This window comes from Pinus tabuliformis, chromosome 2_2 (assembly GCF_031772625.1).
Source record: "Pinus tabuliformis cultivar Carrire ecotype Pingquan chromosome 2_2, CPIR1, whole genome shotgun sequence".
Lineage (NCBI taxonomy): Eukaryota > Viridiplantae > Streptophyta > Pinopsida > Pinales > Pinaceae > Pinus > Pinus tabuliformis.
This window is the reverse complement of record NC_142300.1, coordinates 970,762,601-970,769,717: the sequence shown is the minus strand read 5'-3', so window position 1 is coordinate 970,769,717 and position 7,117 is coordinate 970,762,601. Positions and strand designations below refer to the sequence as shown.

The following is a 7,117-nucleotide window of genomic DNA, read 5'->3' as shown; positions in this document are numbered from 1 at the left end:
AACACACTGCCACTGTTGCACTGCACACCGCCTCACCGTCACCGCCATGACCTGCTCATACTTGAAAGGGGACACCACCATACTTGTTGAGTTTCAAAAAGCCATCACCTCCTCAACCTATTCAATGTCGAAAGAGAAAATAACCGACTTAGTTTTTGTATAATCGTAGATGATGCATAGTGCGAATGCATTGATTGTTAATTGTACGCAGTTGTAGCTTCTTGATCTTCTATAATTTAATGTCTGGTTTTTTATGATTTATTTTAGCACCCATAGCTGTGTTTCCGTTGTTTGCTCTGTATCTTTTCAATTGGTATCAAAAAGTTGTACTCTTCGATCATTCAATTAGTATCAAAACTCTTTGATCCTTCAATTAGTATCAAAACATTGTGTTGTGCTCAGTTTCTTTCAATTAGTATCAAAGAGTTGTGTACTCTGCCCAATCTTTCAATTAGTATCAAAACATTGTGTTGTGCTCTGTTTCTTTCAATTAGTATCAGTGCATTGTGTGGTCTGCCCAATTTTTCATAAAAGGATTTGAAATCTTGAAAACTTCATTATGTTAGAGATTGAAATCAAGGCAATTAATACTCTGAATCCAAACCTATGCTGAAGAATTATATATTTTTGTGGCGCCTAAACCAAAAGCTCTAATTATATCCTGAGGTGAGGTGAAATAAAGAATAATTGATTGAAAATTATGCAAAACACCAAAATAACTTCGGGAAATTATGTTCATGGTATGATTTTATTGATTTTAATTTTATCGATTTTTAGAGTAATTAGGTTCTATATTAATCGATTCTAATATATTGTATGGAAGTCAATGTTTTTCTTAATGTTATAACATATAAATTCCCAACAAAATGGAAAATAAAACATAATTTTGTTTTTTCATAATGAAATCATTATATTTTATAAATTATAAAAGGGTTATAATATAATCTATAATATAAAATTAAAAGAACTAATAAAATAAAATGCAGTAATATAGATATAGAATATTTATTTATTTATTTTATTTTTTTTCTTTAGATTTTTACATGTAAATTTTTCAGTAAAAATTTATTTCTTTTGTACCATGAATAATTATATGTAATTTAAAATTAATTTTTCATAAATAATAATTTTGATATAAATATATGATCATAGACTTCCTAAGCTAGCTTTAAATTCTAGCCAAAACCATCTAAGGCTCAATCGAGGGTGGCATAACCAAAACCACCTAAGGCTCAATCGAGGGTGGCATAAAGACACAAGGGCCTGGTTAAACTATTGGGAGATCAACAAAAATGATGCATCCTAAGCTAGCTTTAAATTCTAGCCAAAACCACCTAAGGTTCAATCGAGGGTGGCATAAAGACATAAGGGCCTGGTTAAACTATTGGGAGATCAACAAAAATGATGCATTGCAAAACATAAATAACATTAAAGATATTGTTACTTCTAAGTTCAAAGAAAGAATGTGGTGTGAGAAAGATTTAGCAGCTAAAAGAAAATTAAGTTATTATAAGAAGGTCATCAACCCCACCCTAGAAGATCAAAAGTATCTCTCATGAGCTCCATAGTGAAACAGGTCTCCTAAAACGCCATGGATGGAAAGGATCTGCCATATATGTGAGAATAGGAACATCGAGGATGAAAACCACTTCCTCTTAGAGTGCCCCGCCTACAACCACATTAGATCTCAGTTTCACAATCTTTGTTACAATACTGACCTTCCTAGCCTTTTACAACATCAAAATTATAGTGAGCTTGGGAGGCTTCTCTCCAAGCTTTTTGAGCATAGGAATAAAATCTTAAATCAAAATAAATAATTTGTTTCTTTAGGTCGGATAGACCATTGTTTGATCTTAGCGGACGTTAACCACCATCATCATCATGAAAATTTTATTAATTAAAATTCATATTAATTCAGTGAAAAATTTCTTAAATTTATTTAAAATAAATTTCCCATTTAAAAAGATATTTTAATTTAAAAACTCTAATAGAAAGGAAATTAAAATAAAAATTAATATTTTCACCCACTGATTTTTATTCTAAATATTAATAAAACATATATAGTAATTTTATATATAAATAGATATATCATACACGTAATATTTAATATATAATATTTAAGATAACTTTTAATATATAAAATTTACTAATGTTTTTAGTGTTGAAGGTTAATTCAATTGGTTAAATTCTCTTAGAAAAAGCTCAGGCGGTCAATTCTATTTAATGGTTTCCGGATTAGACTTTGTTAATAAACCAGCTAAATATTTCCTACCCATTTGCTAATAAATGGGTGAGATATTCCCTGCCCAAATATTTCGAAAGAAGAAAAGAAACAAAATAACACTAGCTAATTACATCTTGACAATATTCTCTTACTGAATATTAAAGATTTATGTCATTATTCAAAATTATATATATATACAATTAAATTAGATTTTGATAGTTTTTTACGGCACAGTTGTCGCCAATGACCAGAAAAAAAAATACTCATAAATCTCATCAACCATCACTGTTGCTCAAATTCTTTGCTAATAGTGAGGCTTAGACTTGGATATCTAAGCCGAGTTTGATGTCGGCATATATTTCACTTCCGATGTCAAAAAATATTCGTATCCTTCCTCTTAAAGCGTGCATTTCGAGTAGCCCAGACTATTAATTGCCATCTGATACGAACGTGCGATCCAACATTGTTCGAGTACCTCAAACTATTAGAAAAATCGTAAATCTTCGCCGACATTCTATTGCATATACACGCAAGCATACAGATTCTTACACATCTCCGCTAGAGGCACGGTATTGCACATTGGCAACCTAGATTTCCCGCGTCTTTCGTGATAGATGCCACGGCCTTTCCGCTAACAGCCCTGAATCTTTCGCGTCTGCTGTATAACGGATTGACATTGTCTCCATTTGTCGCATATTGAATGAAGTATGCTCCATTCAAAAATTCATCATTCACAGACCTCGTCCTTCCCATTGTATTTGATCTAGTCACCTGCTAATCAAACATTCTTTGTCATAACGAGCAATTCAAACTTCGCAACCTATGTCGTAAATTTGTTTGCACTGTTCTACAGATACATGTTGATCATTATTCGTGACAAAATACAAGAATTATTTAAAATATAGGTGGGTCGATCTGGGAATGAGTTTATATTACCTGCTTCCTAAAGCTGTCATTTGGAGCAACAAAACGGTTCCCTTCACTTCTGATTGCCGGGTTCATGGATCCTCCAATGGCATATATTCCCCATGGTTGGTAGTCATTGTTCACCACATGCGCGTAGCCAAAACGGACCCTGCCAACCAAACGCAGAGTAACATTACTCCCAAAAAAAATACTTGAAGCATTACCATTATCAGCTGGATACAAAGTTGAAAAATGTTATCCTTGGCAAAAATCAGACACTAAATTGATATTTTAACTGGGCATGCGCTGACAGCAGCCTGGTCCGAAATGATTGAAAGGCATTGTAACTTTCATTGCCTTGTCTGCACTGTGTTGGAAATTTCTGTTGATTTCAAACAAAATTCGACAGAGCAGAATAATGCTCTGATATCATTGTTGGGGATTTTTCTGATGAAATCCCAAAAATAAAATAAATTGAACACAGAGACAATGCTCTGTTTTTCTGCCACAGGATCTTTTGCACAGGGAAGCTAACTTGGTTTCTGAGAACATAAATTTTTCACACAAAAAAACTTTGCATTCATCAATATGACTGCCTGTTACAGAAAAAGGTCTTCCTCACATGGAGGGATTACACAGCTGACATAAATTTTTCACACAAAAAAACTTTGCATTCATCAATATGACTGCCTGTTACAGAAAAGGGTCTTCCTCACATGGAGGGATTACGCAGCTGCTGTTACAAAAGAGTCTTCCTCTTAACAGAGGGATTCACCAACACTGCTTGAGATGCAGTTCCACAAACAATCAAAAGAGTTTCCTCTTAATAGACGGATTCACCAACACTGCTTGAGATGCAGTTCCACAGACAATCAAAAGAGTTTTCCTCTTAATAGAGGGATTCACCTGAGACTGTGCTGAAGAGAACCTTCCTATTGACAGAGGGATTCACTACTCTATGTTAAAAAGCATCTTCCTCTTGACAGAGGGATTCACCAAGAGGCTGTGCTGAAAAGCACCTTCCTCTCTAACAGAGGGTTTCACCAAAAATACATTTCAACCAACAAGAATTTATTCTGTCTCCTCCTGAGATTTTAGCATCTTCCTCTTGACAGAGGGATTCACCAAGAGGCTGTGCTGAAAAGCACCTTCCTCTCTAACAGAGGGTTTCACCAAAAATACATTTCAACCAACAAAAATTTACTCTGTCTCCTCTTGAGATTTTACACTACTGTGTGTAAAAATCTCATTTACATTTACTGCTGTAAAAACAAACTTTTACATATACTTCTGTAAAAAGAACTTTTACATCACATTCACTGTGAGGTGAAAAACCATTTCTTTACTCACACCATTTACCCTGTTGTGTAATATAATTCTTCATCCGCTGGCAGCTTGCTTCCCTTCGTTTGAGCAACACAAAAAAAAAATTACATTTCAACCTATGTTTTATAATACTCCGTGTTCCTTTTTTTTTTCACACTGTTGTAGCGAGCCCCTTTTCATTTCATCACACCATTTACCCTGTTGTGTAATATAATTCTTCATCCGCTGGCAGCTTGCTTCCCTTCGTTTGAGCAACACAAAAAAAAATTTACATTTCAACCTATGTTTTATAATACTCCGTGTTCCTTTTTTTTTTCACATTGTTGTAGCGAGCCCCTTTTCATTTCATCCTTTGCGTTGCTCCCAGTTTTACATTGCATATCCAATAAACAACATAACAAAAAAATATACGGGCTGCTGCGCTTTTCATATTCTTCACAAAAGAAATCAACACATAATTTATGCACTGCTGTGCATCTCCCTTGGTTGTTCGCTGCTGCAAATTGTCACTTTTATCCCATGTGTAAAATAAATAAAAATTACAGCCGCTCCCCCTTTTCGTTTCATTCATTATGCAAATGAACCCAAAATAAAAAAAAAACGACTCCCAAAGCAAAAATTATATTTACGTGCCGTAAATAAAAAAGGAGTTGTCTATAATGCGACTTTTTGGAGATTCCAGTGACGGAATCCGGCGGAAGAAACTGAGGTTAAATCTTGATTTGTTGCAGTTAAAATGGTTTTTTAACTGCATATTTGGATTCAGCACCCTCGAAATTCCAATAAATTCCTGCCGGATTTCGACCGAAAAAACCGCCAAAAAAACTTTCAAAAAATCGCGTTATAGACTATTTCAATAAAAAATCTTCTACCAACTATCTACTCCATGGAGAAATTCATTAAATGCCTTAATGAAAAAATCTGCAGTCAACCAAACGTTTACTTTACTCCACGCAATCTTATTTAATGCAGGCCTGAACGCAAGTTGGATTGATGGACGGCGGAGAGCGCTTAGCTGAATCGAACGGTTGTGGTGGATTTCGGAAGCCCTTTGTTTGCCGAACGTTCCGATGGAGCTGCAAGGGAAAACATGCAATGGACGCGTGGAAGCATTTCATTGCATCGGAGATTGTCCGGAAACCGCTTGCTGACCAAAAGCGGTCCGATATGTGTCAGTGGTTTTCCTGAGCTGTTTTGATGATGGATTCCGGCTGATGACTGCCCTGCCGTTGCTGTCACTGCACAGCAGTTGGAATTAATATTCCAACACACTGTAGCTATCATCATGCCCTAACAGCATGACCTTGTCATGGTAACTGAAGCGATTTTGTTGGATATAGTGATGGCCGTGGAAGCGAGAGTGACGTCTATGAGGGCTTCGCCGCTGGAGTAGAGAGTGTTATGGTCGATCCAGATATCTCGTGATGCAAGGACCGATATGGAATGCCCATCGCTGCCGGCCATACTTTCCACCAATGAGCCGTACCAATTCATATACCCAAACTGACTGGGTTTGCAATGGTGAATAGTGAGGCCATGGATTATGATGTTGCTCACATTATAATGGCGCCTCTCCCGTCTATTGTCTTATGGCTCGTCATCAGAAGCGGCATTTTAAGCATAATTTTCATGTCTTTGGCAAAAACAATCCACAAAGGACCTGGACGAGTCACGGCATAGCGCAGAGTGTGAGGCTTAGGGTTAACAGGGTCGTCCAGAGGGCTGGTTACTCTGTATATTTTCCCGCCCTTTCCGCCAGTGGCTCGGCTTCCGTACCCGATTGCGCAGTCTGCTAGTATCTCTCGATTATCAGCCCAATTAGAATCCTTTCTCCAGCAGTTGTCAATTACATTGAGGGTGACCGGTTTAGAATATCCCATTGTTCTTCGTTTCAAATTCTTTTCACGCCTGTAATCGTTTGTAAATCCATATCTAATTATAGCAACAAAAATTAACGGAAAACCAATTTTTATGACATCCTTACACAGCACAGACAAAAGCTATGGATAGTATTAGTACCTGATCAGGCCAGTTGAATTGATGTAGGGATTGCCTAGTTCGTGAACAGCATCAACCTGAATAGTAGCAATTAACAACTGTACTGCCATTATTAGCGTCAAGAGCCGAGCAACAGAGATTACAGTCTTCATTATGGATACAATTGGAATTATTATTCGAACCCTTGGTATTCAGTTAGTCCGATTTTTTGTGTGGTTCCGGCATCGTTATAAATAGATGGCCAATTTTTGTTCTACGTATAGAATTCCGAATTTTTCCTTACTCCGCCGCCTCAGGACGATTGCAGAAGCCAACATAGAAGGATTAATGCTGGAAAAATCGATAGGGTGCATTAATGGACAATCTTTTTCTGAATTAAAGTAAAATCGTTTTGTTTTGTTATAGTAATCTAGGAGAAAGCCGTGTTATTAGTAGTGTTTTTTTATCTTGTGTTCTAAACTTCTATATAATTACAAATGCGTTATTCATTGCGCGAACAAGTATATGATCTAAACATTTTCTGCAAGTACGACAGGGTAACTATTTCAAAGGTTAAAGAATCCCAGTTCTCTAAGATGAAAGTAACCGATGTCAACTATTTTAAGGATAACGAACCCTTTCTCACGAAAAGTAATGTAGACCTGGCGACCATGTGCTTGGAAG

At 36.2% G+C, this 7,117-nt stretch overlaps 1 pseudogene; it reads right to left on the bottom strand.

The window, feature by feature from the left end:
• Positions 1–2,782: 2,782 nt before the first annotated feature.
• Positions 2,783–6,606, bottom strand: LOC149196476 (pectate lyase 1-like; annotated as a pseudogene).
• Positions 6,607–7,117: the final 511 nt, after the last annotated feature.